Source organism: Antedon bifida, chromosome 5 (genome assembly GCF_963402885.1).
Source record: "Antedon bifida chromosome 5, ecAntBifi1.1, whole genome shotgun sequence".
In the NCBI taxonomy this organism is placed as follows: Eukaryota; Metazoa; Echinodermata; class Crinoidea; order Comatulida; family Antedonidae; genus Antedon; species Antedon bifida.
In genome coordinates this window covers 14,674,343-14,697,721 of record NC_136230.1, presented here as the reverse complement: position 1 = coordinate 14,697,721, position 23,379 = coordinate 14,674,343, and the positions used below count along the sequence as shown (strand labels likewise).

At 32.0% G+C, this 23,379-nt stretch overlaps 1 protein-coding gene and 1 pseudogene across 1 annotated transcript in view; one reads left to right on the top strand and one right to left on the bottom strand.

Annotated features, from left to right (window-relative positions):
- Nucleotides 1–23,379, top strand: part of LOC144843358 (uncharacterized) — an 851,823-nt gene that overhangs the window by 216,133 nt on the left and 612,311 nt on the right. The window lies entirely within an intron of this gene.
- LOC144842379 (uncharacterized) lies at nt 15,607–16,545 on the bottom strand (annotated as a pseudogene).

Sequence of the window (23,379 nt, the reverse complement as noted above, 5' to 3'; positions counted from 1 at the left end):
GAGTTGGTGTACGAACAAGATAAGAAAGAACATCTGGTTTCTAGAGACTTTGAACAACTGAACTTATTTATGAAGTCGTTAAAAGATGGACTCAACAATCGAAATATTCAAGAAAATGACACGAACGTTTAAGCTGCATATAATATTAAACAAGAGCAATCAGAGAGTTGCAACCTTCGTCTCTAAAATGAGAAAAATGATTAAGAATTATGATAAAGATCCGTCTTGTAGTTTTGACGTATGACCTAACGTTAGTAAAAATAACAAGAAGTGTCCCAGAATTGGAATCTTTGTCCAGATTGCCTACACAATTTAATGGAGTCGTTCATGACCACATATCTGTGGTTTAGACCTAAATGTGGAAATGATGACACACAACGAAAGTATCTCCCCCACTCCTATTAAAACAAAGCACAAGCCATATCTTAGTATAATTTGAGCAGAATATAATCAATTCTCATTTTTTTTCAAATGTTTGATACAGGTACACTGGTAATACTGATAAAAGTTATTCTTCAAGATATTTGAATACGAACTTTTTTGTGAATTTTTTTTGTATTCAAATTGATTAGGGTAAAACAAAAAACAACTCATTTCAATTTGTTGTTTATTTTATTATATAATGAAGAAACTATTGTTTTTTTATTATTACAAAATAAATACTAGATTTAATTCGTCACTATGACGAATTATAGGTTATATGCATTTGATTAAAATAAAGATAATTGATTTGTAAAAGATATATTGATTTATTGATTTTCTCAGAATCTTTAATTATTTATAATATATGCTAAGATCTTGCTAAGGCAAATACAATAGCCGGTATCGCAATCCGATCAAAGATCCCTCTGCGTATAATGTCATAAACCATATTTGTTACATAATAATAAAGACATAAGTTTCTTTTTATCTAGATTTCATTATAAATCATGTGTATAATCTATACACTAAGAAATAAAATTGAACAAACAATACAAATAATAAAAAAAAATCTTATTTCGTTTCGTTACCCAAGGTGAGGCTCGATCTCGGTACCTTGAATGCCATAAACACGAGCACAGACCACCGAGCCATACACAACTTACTAAAACATGTAGAAAGATTTCTCCGTGTATTTACTATTCAGTAGCCACTTTGGTGCAGATAGATTATTACATACCGCAATGAATTATAATTTATTACTATGATGACATCTTTAAAAATTTAAAAAAATGATGCACTGTCAAACTATATACTTTTAACTTTAATATATGAACTTCTTAAGAAAGAAAGTTAATGTTAAGTTTGTTATTTGGGCCTAAGAAAATGTCAAAATTTGTTTGATTGTCAAAATTAATTTTTTTTAATTCAATATGCAATTAATGATGACTTAATCAACTTTTGTTCTCTTAATTTGATAATAAATCATACATATGATACATACACTTCAAGAAAATGAAATAAAAAATAGGTGTTCCCCAGCATTCTGACGATATATATTAATTTTAAAATTTAGCATATTTTCACTATTTTGTTAACTTATACGTGCGTAGCCTGTCACTTTTGACGTGCTCGTATAACGCAATTTCGAGTTGAAAAGTGAATCAAATATGATGATATTATTAAAGAAAGGTTGTAAAACAGAAATCGGGCAAAAATAGTGCGCATTAACGTTTAACGCGCAGTGCGCGTGCAAAATTCTGCGCACTCGTGGCAATTTTTTAAACGCTTAAAATTGCCTGAAACGTACTCTAATTTCATCGAAAATAAATTTTGACAATTTTAAAACTTTTAAGCGCGCGTACGCATGCGTTATATGCGCTACGCACGTAATTATATTGCCATATGATGAAATATGACCTGAAATTTATGAGTACCAAATTTTGTTTAAAAGTGATTCATGCTTGTGAAGATATGATTACAAACGTGATTTCATTAAATCGCGCGTAGACCGCGTAATTTATGATTGCGCACCGTGAAAACATGACCACATCGATTCCTGGCCATAAGGAATATACTCTGAAAAATTGACTTAGCTAGATGAAACTGATGCCAAGATAATTCACGGACAAAATAGTGCTAAGGAAAGAATAAATAAACTAGATTTAATTCGTCACTATGACGAATTATAGGTTATATGCATTTGATTAAAATAAAGATAATTGATTTGTAAAAGATATATTGATTGATTGATTTTCTCAGAATCTTTAATTATTTATAATATATGCTAAGATCTTGCTAAGGCAAATACAATAGCCGGTATCGCAATCCGATCAAAGATCCCTCTGCGTATAATGTCATAAACCATATTTGTTACATAATAATAAAGACATAAGTTTCTTTTTATCTAAATTTCATTATAAATCATGTGTATAATCTATACACTAAGAAATAAAATTGAACAAACAATACAAATAATTAAAAAAAATCTTATTTCGTTTCGTTACCCAACGTGAGGCTCGATCTCGGTACCTTGAATGCCATAAACACGAGCACAGACCACCGAGCCATACACAACTTACTAAAACATGTAGAAAGATTCCTCCGTGTATTTACTATTCAGTAGCCACTTTGGTGCAGATAGATTATTACATACCGCAATGAATTATAATTTATTACTATGATGACATCTTTAAAAATTAAAAAAAATGATGCACTGTCAAACTATATACTTTTAACTTTAATATATGAACTTCTTAAGAAAGAAAGTTAATGTTAAGTTTGTTATTTCGGCCTAAGAAATTGTCAAAATTTGTTTGATTGTCAAAATTAATTTTTTTAAATTCAATATGCAATTAATGATGACTTAATTAACTTTTGTTCTCTTAATTTGATAATAAATCATACATATGATACATACACTTCAAGAAAATGAAATAAAAAATAGGTGTTCCCCAGCATTCTGACGATATATATTAATTTTAAAATTTAGCATATTTTCACTATTTTGTTAACTTATACGTGCGTAGCCTGTCACTTTTGACGTGCTCGTATAACGCAATTTCGAGTTGAAAAGTGAATCAAATATGATGATATTATTAAAGAAAGGTTGTAAAACAGAAATCGGGAAAAAATAGTGCGCATTAACGTTTAACGCGCAGTGCGCGTGCAAAATTCTGCGCACTCGTGGCAATTTTTTAAACGCTTAAAATTGCCTGAAACGTACTCTAATTTCATCGAAAATAAATTTGGACAATTTTAAAACTTTTAAGCGCGCGTACGCATGCGTTATATGCGCTACGCACGTAATTATATTGCCATATGATGAAATATGACCTGAAATTTATGAGTACCAAATTTTGTTTAAAAGTGATTCATGCTTGTGAAGATATGATTACAAACGTGATTTCATTAAATCGCGCGTAGACCGCGTAATTTATGATTGCGCACCGTGAAAACATGACCACATCGATTCCTGGCCATAAGGAATATACTCTGAAAAATTGACTTAGCTAGATGAAACTGATGCCAAGATAATTCACGGACAAAATAGTGCTAAGGAAAGAATAAATAAATAAATAAATAAATAAATAAATAAATAAAGATCCTGACAGAATCAAGAGGTTATATGCATATCATGCATATAACCTAACTAGATCTAAACTCGTCACTTGAGGACGAGTTTGGTTATCCGCCAGCAACAAATCGTATCTTGCGTATTCAAGTACTTCTAAGTTATGACTTTTCCAAAAAAAGTAGGCTATTCAAAATTTAAACTGCCCTTTAAGTGTAATAACCAAATAAACCTTTTTAATTAATTGTTTTCCCCGTGACGGGATTCGCACCCGGTACCTCTGATACCAAAGGCGGTTGCACTACACATCGAGCCATATCAGCACCTGCTGAAGACAATCCGAAGAAAGAGTCCTCGTTCATTCGGTATGTCGTGAACCCCCTCGATGCAAGTTGATTATTACATAATGAACTTAAATCATAATTTTTACTATGATGAAATCTTCACAAATTTTAAACAGTTACATATTATGAAAGTGCATACTTTCAAGTTTTATATATTAACATATAAAGAAAAAAGATAAACATTATGTTTATTGTTTTACTTTTTGAATATGTTTATGTTTGTTTGATGATAATTATTTCAAAAATTACATTTAATATGCAAATAATGTAGCAATCAAACACTTTTTAACATTCAGGACTATAATAAATTAGACCTGTGATTAATACACTGCAAGAAAATAAAATAAAAACTGGGGGTAACCTTGCATTCTGATGAACTGTTTCATTTTTAAAAGTAGACATATTTTGGAACATTTTCACAATTTGTTGACGTTTTCGTGCGCAACCTGTCATGTTTAACGTGCTCGTAGAACGCCATTTCAAGTTGAAAAGTGAATAAAATAACGTAAAATTGTTAACCGAAGATTTAAAAACACAAATCGTGTAAAAGAAATGCTCATACGTGTTCCATGCGCCGTGCGCGCGTAAAAATGTGCGCACCAGTGGTAATTTTTTAAACGCTTAAAATGACCTGAATCGTGCTCTAATTTAATCAGAAATTGATTTGAAGCATTTTAAAATTTCAAACGCCATTTACGCGCGCACTTTCTAATGTTACAAATTGCGGTAGCGTTAAAAAAGTTAACTATTGATGTGAAGCAAATGTGGCTGAACATGACGTTAAACAATATTCATTTGCTTTGAAGTTATAACCGATTAAAGATTTTCAGAAAATCACGCGTAACTTACGCTACGCGGCTCTGACATCGTCAAAAAGCTTGGCTGGACAACTTCAGTAAAATGTCTAAATGCTGAACAAGTTACAACATATTATGTTTACACGTTGAAGAGAAACAGCGTGCACAAAATAAGAAGAGTAAAATATTTCAAACGCAATTTACGCGAAAACTTTCTAGTCTCCAAAAATTTGTTAAACATTCCAAAAGTTAGCCATTGATGTGAAGAAAACGTGGCTGAAAATTTCGTTAAAAAATATTTATCGGTTTCGAAGTTATGACCGATTTAAGATTTTCAGAAAATCGCGCGTGACTTACGCTACGCGGATCTGAAAGCGCCCAAAAGCTTGGCAGAACATCTTCAGTTAAATGTCTAAATGTTGACCAAGTTACAACATGTTACGTTAACACGTTGAAGAGAAAATGCGTGCACAAAATCTGAGAAAGAAAGAAGAATAATAAAAAAAAAAAAAAAAAGTAACACTACAATTCCAAGGGCTTATCCGCTTGAGGCGGATAACCAATAAAGATCCTGACAGAATCAAGAGGTTATATGCATATCATGCATATAACCTAATTAGCTCCGTGTCGACATACGCCCACATTTAGCTAAGACCGTGAACAGTAAAAAATTGAGGGCGTACTTTATGCTTATAATACCAAATAAGGTAATGTTCGCCACGCTTGTTCAATCAAAAATCATAAGAGTACGTACATTTCTACGCAAGAAATATATCTCTATATAAGATCATCGATATTATATGATCTAAAAAGGAAAACTCGTCCAATATGTTGTATTTAACGATCAATAATACTGCGACGCCATGTTGACAAAAACAGGGGTTTAGACTGTTCTGTACGAGTAGGCTTTACAACTTAAAGACCGCTTAACGGTATAGCAATCGTCTACTTATAGTAATCCGCCTTCTTTTATATATTTTTATGCCTACAGTACATACTAATTATACGACGCGCGTGGATACGATTATATCGCTATCTACTTGTAGTGCGGCATGTATTGATAGATAAAAATGTCTTACTGCGCAATTGGCCACATGTACCTACATTAAATCAAATAGAATAAGATTTTAAGGATTGTCTAGATTCACTATTCATTTTGTATTAGAAGGTGCGGTTAGGTTGTACCACCTCAGTCTCACGGTTTTAAAATACCTCACTCTATTTGATTACCCACTGATTACATTCACGGAAATGTATTCGTATGCCAAATAATATCAGAAACGTCTCAATGGTTCAATCATTTACAATTCACTTCCTCCCAAAACTATCTTACACACGTTCTAAGCTAGTCACGAGACCATGTTTCGAAATAATAATTAGTAAAAAGATAAATATTTTTGGGACATGTTGCGTTTTATACTTAGCTAAATAATAATAATTTAGCTAACATTTCCAGACAAAATCGAAACGTTGACTGGTGAATAAATGATCCAAGTCTAGTTATTATGCATACCTGTTCGATCGTGTTTGTCTGTTTATTAATTTTGTTTGTTAGCATGAGGATTACTCAAAAGGTTATTCCAAGATATTTACCAAAATGAAAATACAGTTAGATAAGTGGTCAAGGACCAGTCCATTTAAATCTGCCATCCGGACCACGGTCCCAATTCTGGACCACTTTTTAGTATTATTTTCAAACCTGTTAAAAGATAGGACAACATTTTCAAAAGCCGTCGAGCAGTCTTACAGTAACAAGTCAACTGAAATTTCATTTTCTCGAAAAATGTTTGTAGAAAAATTCACCCATTTGTTTTTGCCGTTCCTGTTCTATGTTAGTCAACTGAAACTATTGAAAGGCTGGTTATATATTTACACCAAACTCACATCATACACATGATTGTAGTGAAATTAGCCTAAATCACACAAATCTTATTTACAGTAGGCGGAGGTATGCACTCTCGGAGTGGCTTTCTAGTTTCGAATGTTGCTGATTCACAATTATATAATAAGTTCACATATCGGTACGTAAAATGGACTACTGTATAATAATAATATTAATACAGTACTATACCTCAACTGAACTTAACCTGATAACGCGTTTAACAAATAAGAAGACTGTTGACTCACGGTGCGATAAATACACATGTACTTTGATATTGTTAGCTATTGTGTTCAAATGCACGTACGCATTTTGTAGTAACAATATCGTCTATATCTCTACGGTGTATTGTAAACCAAAGTAGGACCAAAACCTACATTATTGGTCTCCAATAATAATAATAATATACCGTATTAATGGTATTATCAAATGTAAAACCTATAATACTAGTCAAACTAAAAGACACCAATGTTCCTATGTCACCTGGTCAAATCAGAATAGATTTCACGTTTTGAAAATGTGTTTTTCACTCATAATCCATTAACAAATATACCACCGATAGAAAGTCCTTGGCAGAATTAGAATTATTATTCATCAATTATTAAAATAGAGAACCTTGTAAAACCAAACTTATAACTTATTTTATAGATAGATTTTTCAGGAGCTTCATTATTTTGAAGTTCACATCAAACCTTGCTTCCTAAGGATAGGCCTACCTACATTAATTGTTATAATCAGATAGGCCTATATCACTTTGGATAGGTTACGAATGGAATCACAAATACATGAAAACGACCACCTCACAGACTCCCCAGATAAAAGGTAGCAAAGTGAGACTAAAGGAAGGCTTAAGTACCTCTCTTATGACACAGTCCGTTTCACAAGTAAAGCGGCGACCGATATCGGCTGGCTAGGCTAAGCTTCATACCAAAGAGGTTATTTTGGTCGTCAGAAGCTAGTTGCAGTAGACTGGAGACACATTGATTTTGTTTGTAGTATACTAGTGTACTATAGTGTATATTGTATAGTGTACTGTAATTTCATTTTGTATGTTTAATATAATAGATATTGCCTTTTTATCGAGAAAAATATAACTGCATCGGGAATATCTAGCTTTTTTGCACCGATTACTCTTGGGTAAAAGTGCCATTTAAATAATCCCTTAAATATATATGCTTTGACTTATTTCTACTTGAAGCCCAAATATCGCATTAAGTTAGGGGTTACTTGGGGTCCGGTAGTTAAAATTCGGTTTAACTAAATAGAAAATTGATATCAGTCTTTAGCTCCAATTATCTTTATGACATGGATCAAAGCAATCAGTAAATCACGCCACTATTTATTATTCATAAAAATTGTCATCTTTGTATCATATTACAAATAATGATATCAAAGTGTTTGATCTTCTGTATAACAACTGAAACGTGTTATCGTTGGTAGATAAAAAGATGAATTTTCTAGTTCGTCTTACGGATCTATATCCGTCACTCTGCTAAGCGGTATAAAGCCCGATAGGAAAATTGTAACTGCGGAGCTAATATCATTACACATTCTGTAAAAGTACCAAATCATTAAATATATTTAAATCATTGTTTAAAGAACATTTATTATCATTTTACAAATAATTAAAAAAAATAATACTTGTTGCAGGATTAAAACTATAACACAAAATTGAACCATGATTGGCTTAACAGCACCAACTCTTTTTTTTTCAATTTAAAAAAAGATCTAATATTCTTTTAACCACCTAGGCCTACGTTTAGCCATAATTTGTTTAATGTTTTGTGAAATATTGTAATCTATTCTATGTAGCTAAAGCTAACCTTGTGGGACCCCTCATACAGGTATACATACATATTTAATAACATGTTATTAAAATGGGAAAACAAATGTTAAACAAATTAAAATTATTTATTTCATACAAGTCAAAATCAACATATGTAATGTGTACTATATGTACAACGGAAATGAGAATGTTAGACGGTGATATTTACATCAAACCTTGTTTCCTAAGGATACTTACCTACATTAATTGTTATAATCACTTTGAATAGGTTACAAATGGAATCACAAAAACATGGAAACGACCACCTCACAGTTGGATGAGAAAAACAAGTATTTGTCATACATCATACGTGGATTAGCTAGGATAAGGCACTGTTCTATTTTAGCCAAAAACACATTTAGCAGCCTATTCAATTTTTTATTTTGCATCCACACTTCAAACATGCATTCATTTAATTATATTTATAAAGATAAATGAAATAATTATTTTTTTTAATGCCTCTTACTTATGTAATCGTACAACTAAAAATGAATATGTTATATTAGTTGAACGGAGAGAATATTTGCAGTCCTTAGAATAATATATCATATACCACATTCAGAAGATTGACTTCTTTTCTTCTACACTATTAGACTCCGTCTCGTTATAGAACTGTCAACATTTAAACTCATAATTTATACCTCATGTACTGCCGTGATAACAAAACCTCATTATCACCCCATTTTTTGGGGAATTTGCTCTATAAATCTATATATATAGGCCTAAATAACTACCGGTATGTAAATTGAAATGGAGTTTTAGCTTGGTTAATCCAGACCTAGTACCAGGGTTGTAACTCACAACTCTTTCAACTCCACTACCCAAGACTCAAATGAGACTTAGCTTATAAGAACGATAAATTATAATTATATTTAAAAAAAGCCATTGTTATTTGAATTATTGGTTGAGAAATGTATGTTTACATTTATGAATTGTACTTCGACCTCGTTAACCAATTCGGTATAATGGTTTACTATGCTCACCTAAAATGGCAATTCACATCGGTGTAGCTCCAATCACCTTATGATAAGATCAAAGCAAACAATAAATAACAAATCACGCTTGTTGCAGCAACTTTTTAGAATGTACTTGTTATCGCTTATACAAATGATAATGTATAGTGTCTGGTGTTCTGTACAAAAACAGTCAACTGTTGATTGAGGAAACATATATTTCAGCACAAATCAGGTGAGTTTAAAAAGTAACTTGTAAAAACGTACTTTACTAATAATATATGGATAGGGTTGTGTTTAATGTAAAATGTTTGCACATTACTTACAGTTAGTTTTGTTAGCTACTACAAATGTTGCTATACAAGCAACAGATATTTATCTTAACCAACATTTCCCCTGTTTCTGTAAAAATAAATCAGTTTTGTGTATTCAAATTTAGAATGATTTATTTTAAGAATTTATATTACAAAATATAGGCCTATAATATTTAAATTCAAAATTTTTGAATAGTTCATAAGAAATAAAGTAACACAGCAGTAAATGTGGTGTCCATACGAGTATTGCGCACAATAACTAGAAACATTGTCGTTGTAGTGGCGCCCGTTTTGAGCGTCATTCTTTCTCTTAGATCATATTATGCTTTAAGTTTATATACAAATCTGAAACCATTTCTGAAGGAGAGAACATTGTTGGTCTGTTCTGAACCACAAGTATTTAAAATGATCATAAATACTAATACGGTAACTATGATTATGGATGCACTTTAGATCTAAATATGAACGTTTATTTTGATATCATTGTGTTTAATTGGTGGTCCTTGTTATAAGTTGAACTTCAACACTCTACACACCATGTTTGTATTGCTTTTATACATTCTTCACAACCAATTTATAATATGTATTGTTAACCACTTCTTTTTTTTTAGTATACATACACGGTATAGGAATTACAAATGGATCTGAAAAAAGAACTTCTAGAACTATGTGCTCATAATAGCCTAAAGGTACTACTGCTGACAAAAATCATAATTATTAGTATTTAGCTTAATTATGTTGAAACGTATAAAACAGTACCTTCCATCTGTGTATAGCATATTATAGACAAATGAATTTACTTATTGAATTAGCCTCGATAAAACATGGTGGTAATTTGCATTACTTTGTTATTCTTGATTGCCTCTCTTCCACTCTATTTTATTATTCTACAATAACAACAATATCGTCGTCGTCGTCATCGTCATCGTCATCGTCATCGCCATCGCCATTATCATCATCATCATCACCTTCATAATCATTATTTATGTCTCTTATTATAACTGTACATATAAAATACAGATGCATGAATATGTTAGAATATTACCAAATATTGTTAAAAACGTAATCTGACAAAAGTTGGGGATGAGATGTCTTCTTTTAGTAAACAACGATTGAAAAAATAGACTATTCTGATCTTGTGTTTAACAATCATATCAATGCATGTGATTTAATTAAATATACAATTGGATATATTTTAATAATATTATATGTTCATATTTCATAGATTCCGGAAAGTGCAAACAATAGTGAGATTGATATTTGTACACATATTATTAAGTTAAAGGCTGTAAACTGTTACAACAAGGTAGGCCTACAAATCAATTATGACTTATTTTTCTATGTAAATAATAATAATACAAAGAGTGTTAACACAATAACAACATATTATCTCTAATAAATTAATATATTGACCTCAGACTGTGTAATATCATTTAGATATACATTTGTAGTAAAAGTGTGCTGTCCCTATAAAAGAGAAAAAAAGTACAAATACTGTAATATGAATGCAAATAATGATGCAGATAAGAACAAAAAAAATAATGAAAATAATAATAATAAATAATTTAAATATACAAAATTAGAAAACATCCAATTTTAGTGTGATTTATGGTTTTGAGAGTATTGTTTGTTGCATAAGAATTTAAAATTAAGTGATCAATCAAATATAGTATATAAGATAAGCAATAGTAAATTATTCAAATAACGATTCCAGCAATATATTATAATATATGGATTACTTTACAAAATTACGAATTTCAATAAATCATCCTAGGTTCATTATTCAATCATAATTCTGTAAATATTAGAGAAAAAAGTACTGCCATGATTTAGATATGTTTTACAATACAACTACACCATTTACATAAAACAGGATTGTTCTCAAAATCTGCCACATGTACACAACATATAAGCTTAGTGTATGAAATAAACATAAACTCTAAAAAAGAAAAGCAAAAGCATAACAATCAACAGGAAATTGGAATGAATTATATTTAGCCTCCAAATGTAATCCATGTTTAAATTCTTTGACGATAAATACTTTAAACAAATACGTATTCTTGGACAATATTAAAATTATAAAAATAACATAGATACAGTAAGTATATTAACTATGTTATTTTTATAATTATAATATTATTATTATTTAATATATTATATAATTTCTTAAGACAAATACAAAATATAACAAAGTAAACTTAGTAAAGCTAAAATGTTACTTGGATCGGTCCTTTGTAGCATGCTTGTTTTTTTTTGTCTACTACATTTAATGATTCAGGGACTCCATGTGATGCACATAGTTAAAAGATGCCTTGTCTGTAGCAAGCTAAAATATATCTCGGTTTGTATAGTTTACACTCTTGTTAAGTAAGGACAAAATGTATGTCAAGTGTCCAGATGGCAAAATCAAAGTGGCACAACTCTCCAGCGCTTCCAATGGTAGGATATGCCTTGGAAATATATAATATACATAATGTCATCCGCGTTTGGTTATTTAATAAATTATATCACTTCTTAAGACAATAAAACAACATAATAAAGTAAACTTCGTAAAGCTAAAATGTTACTTGGATCGGTCCTTTGTAGCATGCTTGTTTTTTTTGTCTACTACATCCATGGACTCCATGTGCTGCACGTAGTTTTGTAGGACACTATTATTATTACTAGATGATAGATTCAGTACAGTATAACTATGGCGAGTGGACAAGTTTAATAATAAATAAAAATAATGAATGTTTACGATTTGGATGGTGAGAATTGTTGATGAGTTGCAAAATTGACTGCTCTATTATGTAACTCATTAACAAAGGCTAGACCGGTAAGCTAGGCCATTCGATAATCATGTTTGTCTATTCTGAACTCGTTCATGATTATGTTCACATCATCTTGGGATTGCAGCAATATAATGCTAAACCCGTAGCTCCTGTCAGTTTAAGGGTGGCTCAAAAACTACGTATTAAATATTTGAAACGCCCCGACATTCAAAAGACCAGACAAGTCGTTTTATCAAATATTGTTGCTACTCTGGACTACATCGTCTATAATAAAATATAACATTGTGTGTACAAATCGTAAAAATCGATGAAATCGCTTGTTACCACCTCATCTGCTCACTGATTCGCGCATGCGCTAAGCTATTATCAGACAAAAATCTTGTAAATGCGTTTTACGAGATGAAAAAGCCAGTGAATATTCATGCTAAAACCGCTGAGAAATCATTTGTATATAAACTGTAAGCACACATCCCAAAATATTCCTCTTAAAACCCCAAAAAAAAAAAGGAAGTGTTAAAAAAAAATAATCTAAGTAGTTAACGGAAACTTTATCGGAATATTCCATTTATTGTCATCTTTTGACTAAACGAATATCCTAGCGATTCAAATCATATTTGTCACAACCTTTGTTTGCCGGTCAACGACGTTGGTGTTAATGCAATCTGTGTAAAGATTAAAAAAATAATCATTGTAAATGGGGATAGCTAATGACTAAGCAAACTTATATTATTATTAGTTTTGTGTTTCAACTTAATTCTTATGTGGTAAAAATGAGTACTGAAGTATTCTATATAGGCCTACAATCCATTAATAAATTACCAATTTACTCACAGAGTAAACAATCTCATCAGTTAAACTTATATTTTCCTTCTAAGCATTTTTTTAATTGTTGTTGTTGTTGAATATGCCATTTCAATGTCACATAGTATTTATTCACGTTGACCAACAATTTGAACAAGAACAAATCATTTAGCTGAAAACTGTATATTTAAAGCAAACAATAGTCAAATCGGCTGCCAGCCAATGGGTTTCTTCATTTAATATAACTGTATATTTGTCTTTTTAAAGTGAAAACATGTTTTTTTTCTACGGAAGTGATTATTACCGCTATTTTTTTTATTTTTTAGGACAATACATATTTAACGTTTACTTTTAAGCATTTAATTTACCTGTCTATCCACAATTAGCATTGTTAATATTTTATTATGCTCACCTTTCTTAAAATAAACAAACATGACAAATGTCTTCAACTTATTCATTGACTTTTTATCAGAGAAAATAATATAGATGTAAAAACACACACAAAATATTACATTTGAAAACACACAGTAAAATTAGTCATTGATAATAGTTATTCGAAAAAATGTACTCTAGTGATGATAAAAGGAAACATTGAATTGGACATATGATTAATTATTCTTCAATATTTGGTGGTGTTTGAAAAAAGATAATTTTTAAGTTTTTTTTAAATATTTTCAATAGATCGGTGAAACAGCACTGTTAAATGGGGCTTATTACAACAATGTTACTGTTTGCCAGAACCTGATCGAGTCGGGTGCTGATGTTAATCTTAAAAATGACGTAAGTAATAAAGTGTATTTTAATTTTACCTATTAATAAATTTGGAAATTTTATATACTTCTATCTCCGCAAACTAAAGTGTTTATTGACCATAAAAATAATATAATATGCAAACATTCATAACTCGCCTCAAAAGGTGCAGTGAAAAATTTAACCCGATTGAAGCAATTTTGTGAAAAAAAAATATATAAAATTATTATAATTGAGATATACATAAAAAGGTAAGATTCCAATGGTAAAAATTGCTTGAACTAAACAAAAATGTTTTTTTTTGTTTATTTTTAAAACGAATAAATGAATTAGAAGAACAAGGAAGAGAGCATGCCAAGTGCAAAAAGCTAATCTATCAATTTTGCACCCCTCTTTACAACAATTACGGTAGTTGAATCATCGCTGTTGCGACGAAAATGTATTCGGTTCCCACTATAATTTTGTAATGTAACCACACACATTTGTTGGGTTTTAGTCAGTTATTGTTATTTAGGCCTAGTTAGTTATTATTTATTATCAAGAATAATTTCGTTGATCTGCCTCTGCTCAAATCATCTTATCTAAAAGTGGTGGATTTAAATTGTCTTCCTTCGTACGATACTTGAATGTAATTTATAAATTAAAAAGTTTAAAACAATAGGGCCTAAAGAAAAGAATAATTCTTAACTTCCTTGGCATGTGCTCCACAGACTGACTTATCAACAAAATGTAGACATTAAATTGCACACTCCCGGTAAGAACATTGCGCAAATATGCATTACATTATCTTGGCGTTCGCTAACTTGCTATCGACGCGCAGTGTGTTGGGACAATCGGCGAACAGTTTAATAGAGTTGCGTTTAGCTCAACGATACCGTGTTCTAACGTGAAAAAACGCAAACAGCGAGATAAGATAAATACATAACACATCTTACTTGGTACCGTTCACTTTATTCATTCTTTGTGCACAACCTCCTGCCCGAAACTCCTCCTTTTACAAATAGGCCTACCTCGTCTATTTAAACCAATTTTAAACGAAAATATGCAAATAAGTAGCGTGTACCACATACGCCCACCCTACAAAAATTGACCCCTGATAAAAATGTCTAGCATTATCCAATTCTAATATACTTTGTTTTTAACGTTTTCTTTTTTTTTTTATCACAGCATACGCATTATCCAATTAAAATAATACTTTGTTTTTTAACATTTTCTCTTTTTATATCTCAACATACGCATTATCCAATTATATATACTTTGTTTTTTAACATTGTCTCTTTTTATATCTCAACATACGCATTATCCAATTATATATACTTTGTTTTTTTTTAACATTTTCTCTTTTTATATCTCAACATACGCATTATCCAATTATATATACTTTGTTTTTAACATTTTCTTTTCTAATATCACAACATACGCATTATCCAATTATATACCATATATACCGTACAGTTTGAGCTAATATACTAATAGTAATTGATTAGGTCGTCATCTGTACACCACCTAATATTAATTAATTCGGTAATTGTCATCAGTTAATTTATAGACAATAAATATACGCCCCGACAAAATAATAACCGCATGCTTTAGAGAATTTAACATATCTAAATACAGACTTACATACATTTGCATTTTACTTGATACCATGCCACTACACTATATATCATCAGAATTCAAACCTTACATTTCCCCGTAATCCTTACAGGATTATTCTCTATGTACTCAAGGGCAGTGGAATTCAGATTCTGCACGGCTTCCCATGTATTCCGAGAGTGGGGAAAACTTTTCCATTTAATCAGGTATTCCAAACAATGTTGACGATAACGTCCTCTTATAATTGTTTCGATTTCAAACTCTTGCTCACTTTCAGGAATGCCAGGAAAAGTTAAATGGTATTTCCGTACCGTTTTAAATTATGGGTGGCCATTAACGGCTCAAATGAGTCCTCCGGACAGTCCCCGATCTCAAATTCCGGCAGCTCACTCATTTGCTCCGGATCCGTATGTAAACTATTATTAGTGGGTCGTGCATATCGATTATATGCAAATTTCATCCGGTTCACATGAACCGGTGCTTTCAGAACTAAGTTCCAAACACGAACATTAACAGGCCACGTTTTCTCAACAAACAGATAAGGGCCAGACCAACATTTCATTAATTTATGCGATAAATCTTTCTGTAACGCAGGTATATACACCCAAACCGAATCGCCCACTAATATGTTACCTCACGGACGCGTTCGTCATATCGCTCCTTCATTTTCGCTTGATTCAACTCAGCTCGATTTTTAGAAACAACTCTAAATATCTCCAACTGACTTATTAACACATGCATATGATCTCGTAATGTTTTTTCGGGATAGTGGCATTGTTTTAATAAGGTTACATCGAGCGGAAACCTAGCTTCCCTGCCATATAAAGGGTAAACATGACTATAACCAACAGAGTTGGTTGGTTGGAGTTGGAGTTGGAGCTACTCTATTCCACGATAAGCGAACTGTTTCGCCGGTAAATATTTATCCCAATCATTATGATATTCATTTACATAATGCGAAATGCACTCTAAGATAACAGCATTGCATCTTTCCTGTATTGAGGGTGATATGCGCTGGTATTTATTTATTTTATTTTTCGCTATCTTGGCTCTCAAATCGTCCATGACCAGAATACCACAGGAGACTGGGAATTCAATAGTCGCATCGAATCTGTCAAAAACAAATTTTCGTCAATGAAGAATGTTTTATTAAATCACAATATTCTTCTCCAAACTCGTTTGATTTTTCTACGAGCTTATATTCGAAGTCGATTGACATTCAATTGTCAAAACTGGATGCACGTTCAACGTGCAACGTCTGCACAATCAAATAAAGTTAATTCGAAATGGTGTACGTTTTTACGACGAATGATTCGTAATGGTTATCGGCGAAAAAACACTTTAGATGATGAATGTTATAAACTGTATTACACCAACATCGACATTCACAATGTAAGACATGTGATTTATCTACATTCCTCAAAACCCAGCAACGAAATTATGCTGCACATCTGATTAGATCCGATAATGATCGGATGACGAAAAAGCTATTCTTCCAAGATGACTAATGCTCGAAGCGTGGAAGAAATAATGAGAATGGAGATAATGTTGGAATGGTCAGACAAGCCTTCATTAACAACTCGAAGGCCCGCTTATTTTGAATCGGCATTTATTTATTATATGCCATCTAGAACACTCTATCAGAGTTACAGATTTAATTTTTATATTCTATATATTTGTATTAATCTACATACTTCTAGAACATTCTTACTAAGAGAGTTTGATCCGCGATCACTCAACAGAGTTTCCGGACATCCATGTACACACATAACATATTCAAACAGAGCTTTGGCCACCGTAGCTGCTCCCGTCTCTTTCAACGGCACTAGTATGGGCCAACTATATACTGAGAACGTGCGGAAATTCCCTGTCGTGCAACTACCCGAATTTGACTCCTTTTCTGTAAAGTCAAAACACGCGTTAAACAGTTAATGTTGGCCCCATGGTCATGCAAAAATTGAGATCCCAACATTATAACTTCAGACAATTCCCTAGCAACGTTTATAGGAGCAACGAAACTATTACCATTATTTATTGTTAACTTTAAGGATATAGACCCAGTAATGATAAGATCACTGCCATTATCTGTTTGTGCTTTATCATATTGGTCGGAGCTAGGACTAGAAGCTACAGTAGGTAAATTCCTAGTCAACCAATCATGATCAATAAGATTTATAGAGACACCTGTATCTACTAAACATTTGGCCTGTTTACCTTCGACAAAAATATAAATTGAATTTAAGCACGATAAAGCAACTTAAACCTCCCTACTATTGTTATGCAATTCAGCATTACGAGAAAAATGACGGATGGGCCTTCTGTATTTAGTCTTACCCCAATATTAGGACAAATACTTTTTATAATATTGATAATGTTTATTTTCTACCCCATTTGCATTGTCCCCTACATGTTCCTAACGGTTTTACAACGATTACCTGCAAACGGGGTTTCTAGTTTAACGGACGGCCATCCCTGTCTTTTCTAGCATAATATGTCACTCTAATAGGACCCCGAAAACCACAACGCCAACAAATATTTCGAGAGTTAAATGTCCGACTAGATCTATCGACATTTTTCCTATCATCAAAATTACTATTAAAAGGAGAATTCACCCACTGAACCCGACTAGACGATTCAATGCTGTCTAATATATTAGAAACTTGCGCAACCATCCCCGCGATCGTATCTAGCGTTGTATTTTTTTTACTAACACGGGACTTCGGATGGTTATTTTTAAAAGTACCAGGGGAAGGTTCATCCACAGTACGCTGGACAAATATGGCTAGCCGAGCTGCATTCTAAAGCATTTCGAAAATACCCGAATGTTCGGCAATAACCCTCTCATAAAATAGACAGGAGCTCAGAATCTGATTTCTTTATCTGCTTACGCCATAACATAATATCCGACGCATATTAATCAATGGTTTCTGAATGTAATTGTTTCCTAGTTAACAACTGCGATTCAATACCCCATGTCCAGGATTGACTCTCAAAATGTGCTTTTAACAAGTCGCGTATTTTAGTTATATAATTCTTATGTTCCTCCTCTATATCTAGAAATATTTTCATTTTCAACGCTAAAAATGGCTTTAGGTTCTGTATAATCCCGCAATGAAGCATCATTCGCATCCCCTGAATATTTCAACACAGACCCACCCATATCATATTTAAATGCCATGTTGCCAATTTCACATTCAAACTTCAAATCTGATAATACAATTATTATAATTAGAAATATCCAATTATAAAAATAAGATAAATAAATAGAAATATTTTATTAACAAAAGATATACAACCACAAAACTACTGCCGTTTCCAATCCAACGGTTAATTCCGTAAATGTCCAAACCAGCACACAAAAATACCCGCCTCAAACACCAACCAGTTCTGAATTCAACAACCCACAGTTCTGAATCCCAGAACCAATAGTTCTGAATATAATCTCAATCAGTTCTGAATACATATATATCCAACGACGTCGAGTCCCCACGAAACTAATTAATCAATTCGGCAAAAACAATCATAGCCAGACCAACAATACCACCTCTCATCACTAGTAAGTATACAGCGTCAACTGTTACTGTAATAACAAACACCATAATGTATTTCAAAATCAGATTCCTAAAATCAATATAAAACACATCTTACTGGGTACCGTTCACTTTATTCATTCGTTGTGCACAACCTCCTGCCCGGAACTCCTCCCTTTACAAATACCTCGTCTATTTAAACCAAGCCACAGGTGGAAAATATGCAAATACGTATTGTGTACCACAGAAGACTATAGACGTGACAACAATGTGATAATGCAAGTTGTATCTTATCAGTATTGTTGACTTCCAAAAAGAGCAAACAATAAAAAAAGATCAATTAATAGAACAGTATGCTTTTACGAAATTAATTGTTAATGGTGTTCAATTTATTCTTAAAAGTGGCAACGTTTGGTGTAATTCTTGTCGTTTGTTCTATCCGATTAGTTTAGGAATTGTCTTTGGGTAGAGTGAGTAACAATAATAACAATTATACTTGGTGGTTATGTATATGTTTATACTGGCCAGCCATTGTCTATTAGTAAAATATCATTTTGTTGACGATATTTAATAATATTAGATGCATTGGTACGCTCAATTCGCTCACGTACCATCTAGGCCGCGCCCACAGATGGTTTTAGAATACAAAGAACACCTATTAAGAGGTCACCTTTGAAACTTCACCTTTCGAAAATTGTTGGTTATTGTCCCCTTAAAACCGCAATTGTCTCCTAAATAATTGATCTGGACTAACTGAATACATTTAGAAGAATTGAACATTTAGACTAACCAACGATTAGCCAATAAAAAAGTTCGAACCAGAGAAAGTACCAAAGTTTTGTATTAATAATGATGAATATAATTATTTAGTAATTTTTTTTGTTTACTTTTGTAAATTGTTTCTTTTGGCAGTCAGAGTTCTCGTTCCCTGAATAGGGGAGTTCCAAATGAGAGGTTCTACTTTACAGTAGTGAAGTTTCGGCGTAAATAAATAAGTGTAGACAGGGCTATGTACAACAGTATACATGTCGACTACATGAACAAATAATACAGACACGTTGATTTAATAATCGAATACAATTCGAACCCTGGCAATTACATCCGAAAGAGAAACTTGTCATAAAATGAGTCTAAACTATTGAATTAAATTTAATCAAAACCAAGTGTGTGTTTTGCATTGTATCACCGATTACTATCCTTTTCATGGCACATTTGATGAATTTGGGGCGGTACGTTCACATTTAAGATATTCCAATTTGAATTGCTTATTGTCGAGGTAAACGCTCGTTCCCTACTACATCAATATAATTTAAATAGATATCATATGTATTTACCATACAAAACACAGACGTTAACAAAGTACCTAGCCTATATAATATAATATGGCCTAACTCTTATTCTTCTAGGCCTAGTAGGATAATATAGGCCTATATGCCAAAATAAAACAATGAGCAAGATTTTGTATCAACTGCAGTCATAGGTCGCGGTGCTAAAATCCATAAAATCACAAAAGGCTAATGGTTGACCAAACATTTGTTTACCAACTGCAGTCACAGATTTACAACAAAATGTCATTCAATCACTTAAAAAACTCATATTTTATTCTGTTAGACAAAAATCCTGACGGAATTAAAGCTTGGAAAAGAGACTGGAATGTATGGAACGCCGGAAACTGCTATTTTTTCGGCAACTTTACCATTTCGGATACTTTGGTATTAATTAGCGGCTACTTTTTTCTGCGGCTAGGAGAATTCAGAGGCTACTTTTTCATGCGGCGACTCTTACTATTCGACTGCAACTTTTTATAATATAAATTAATAGTATTATATTATTTTAAATATAGCCTATGACATGGCTATTTATACTAGAGAACTAGTTGGTGTGCCTTTATTTTATTTAGTATTTTTATTTATTTTGAATTGAACTAAAACAATGTTTTACTCCAATTCATCCGGACATTTTAACAATTGAAACATTAATTGTTTAAGCGGTTGGGTGGCTACTTAATCACAATGCTAACTGTTTAGCTGGTTTAATATTAAAATTGTATCTACATTTTTGCATTCTTAATGTTTAAAGTACAGTTTTTAAATTAATTAAATATTTGTAGGCCTATGCCGTATGCACAAGTCGCCGGATGGTGTAGCTGCCTCTCAATAACAAAGTCGCTGCTAATTGCTATTGCGGCACATTAAAAGGTCGCCGAAAGTAGCACTCTCCGCGTTCCATACTTAGTAAGAAACAATCCAATGATGAAATATGAGGGACTAAACCAATGGCCAAAAGTTTAATGATAAAGTTTATTTGTCATTTTCAATTTAGAATGTTAACAAGATCATAAAGTAATGCTGCTGTTCAGAGTGTATCAAGAGTGTAAAAACCATTTTGAACATATATCAAGATAAATGTTTGTCAAAATTAATAATATGATGATACGTTCAAGTATTTCACAAGAATTCAATGGGACAGATCTATATAGGTTTCTAAATTCGCCCTTCTTATAAAAGGGGGGAAACATTAGCATTTTAGCCATTCATTTGGGAGACATCCTGTACATAGCGATTTCTGAAACATTTTTACTCGGTGCGAGTGTTTTGGTACATTACCGGGGATGGTATCTGGTTCAGACTTTCAGGAATACTTTTTTTTTCATATTTGTGTTATAAACATGTTTGTAAAAATGTCAGCTTTCGCTTTTGCGTTATACATATCTATCAGTCAAGGTTAATAAGCCGACTCCAGACACAATTATGTGTTGTGGATTTGATGAAATTCCAGTAAAGCTTTGTGTTGGTTCTTGCAATTTAATGTCAAAAAGGTTACTGATATACATCATTAAGGGTAATCTTAACATTTTGCATCATCGGCGTAAAACAGTGCACTATCTTAGATGGATATGTTTGTTTTTTCTTATTCCAACTCTGAGATGCCTTCCTGAAAATTGAAGACGGACTGTTTTTACCATCTCCTCCAAAATGAAAAAAAAAGATCCATCCTATGTTTAAGGTGTACGTAGCAGAAGACGTTACCGGTCTATCATCTCTCTTATAAATAGGCCCGTAACAATTATTAAGAAACTGAATGTACGAAAATACTTTTTTGTCGAAATTATTGTACTTATTTTTATTTTTTCAACAAAATTACTAGTGTAGCCTATAAAACTGAATAAATGATAAATGCCTGATATATTTACACGTCTTAAGTGAATGTTTCCCTCGTCCATTAAACAGTATAATACCTATTATGCCATATTAATATCGAGAGTAAGGCCTGTTTTCTATTCGATGTTGAGTTGCTTTGAGTTATGCAGATTCAACGAATTGGTATGAAAAGGGGTAACTGGTCTTTATGTCGACGCATTTTAGATTACTGATATGTTAACGATTGACACGAATAGCAGTGAAATATGTGTCAACACTGCGTTTACAACTTTAACGATAACAAAAGTTTCACAAATTACGTCATCATAATTTGACAACAAAATAGTATACGCACTGCTACTTCTTGAATTCTCACAAAGCGACGACGTCTTCAATTATTGTATAAGTAAAACTATAAATTATAATAACAAACAAAATTAAATTTAATGTTTTGTCTTCAGTCCAAGCATAAACCAACCAATCAAAATCCAATTTATTTTTTACGTAGTCTTGGTGTTCCAGCAATGCTCGAGAGAGAAAGCGCTAAACTAAGTTAAAAAATCGTACTTTAATACCAATTGTTTAAACAATTGGTGGTCCGGCTCGATCATCATCACTGTTGGTTGTTCATTCAATCCAACTCAGCGTCGACTGGAAAACATTTTTAAATACCGTACATGTTTAAAAGCCAAATTTATATTTGAGAAAATGTAGTAACTTGTAAACACTCCTGTTTCTAAATCCCATAATGTATAATAATAATAATATATTATGTTATATATTACATATTATATATTATATTCTTACTAATAATTGAACATTACATTATAAACTAACTAACAACAACAGTGTTGGCTTTTATCTTTCAGAGAACGATTAACTAAATAATAGTTAAACTATTTAAATCTGGTAGAATTTAAATTCAAATTAGAAACAAATTTGAGTTGATAGTAATACCTAAACGTGTTTTATTTATTTCAGAATGGATGTGGACCGTTGTTTTGTGCTGCAGGAAAAGGTTGTACAGATATTGTTACCATTCTGCTTATGGCAGGATCTCATGTGAATGTTCCGAATAAGGTAGGCCGTAGGTGTTTATACTCTTGTGAATGTTCTTTTTGGATTACATTTCATTAAAAATACATTGGCAATAATTATTGTAAATGCAAATATATACATTATA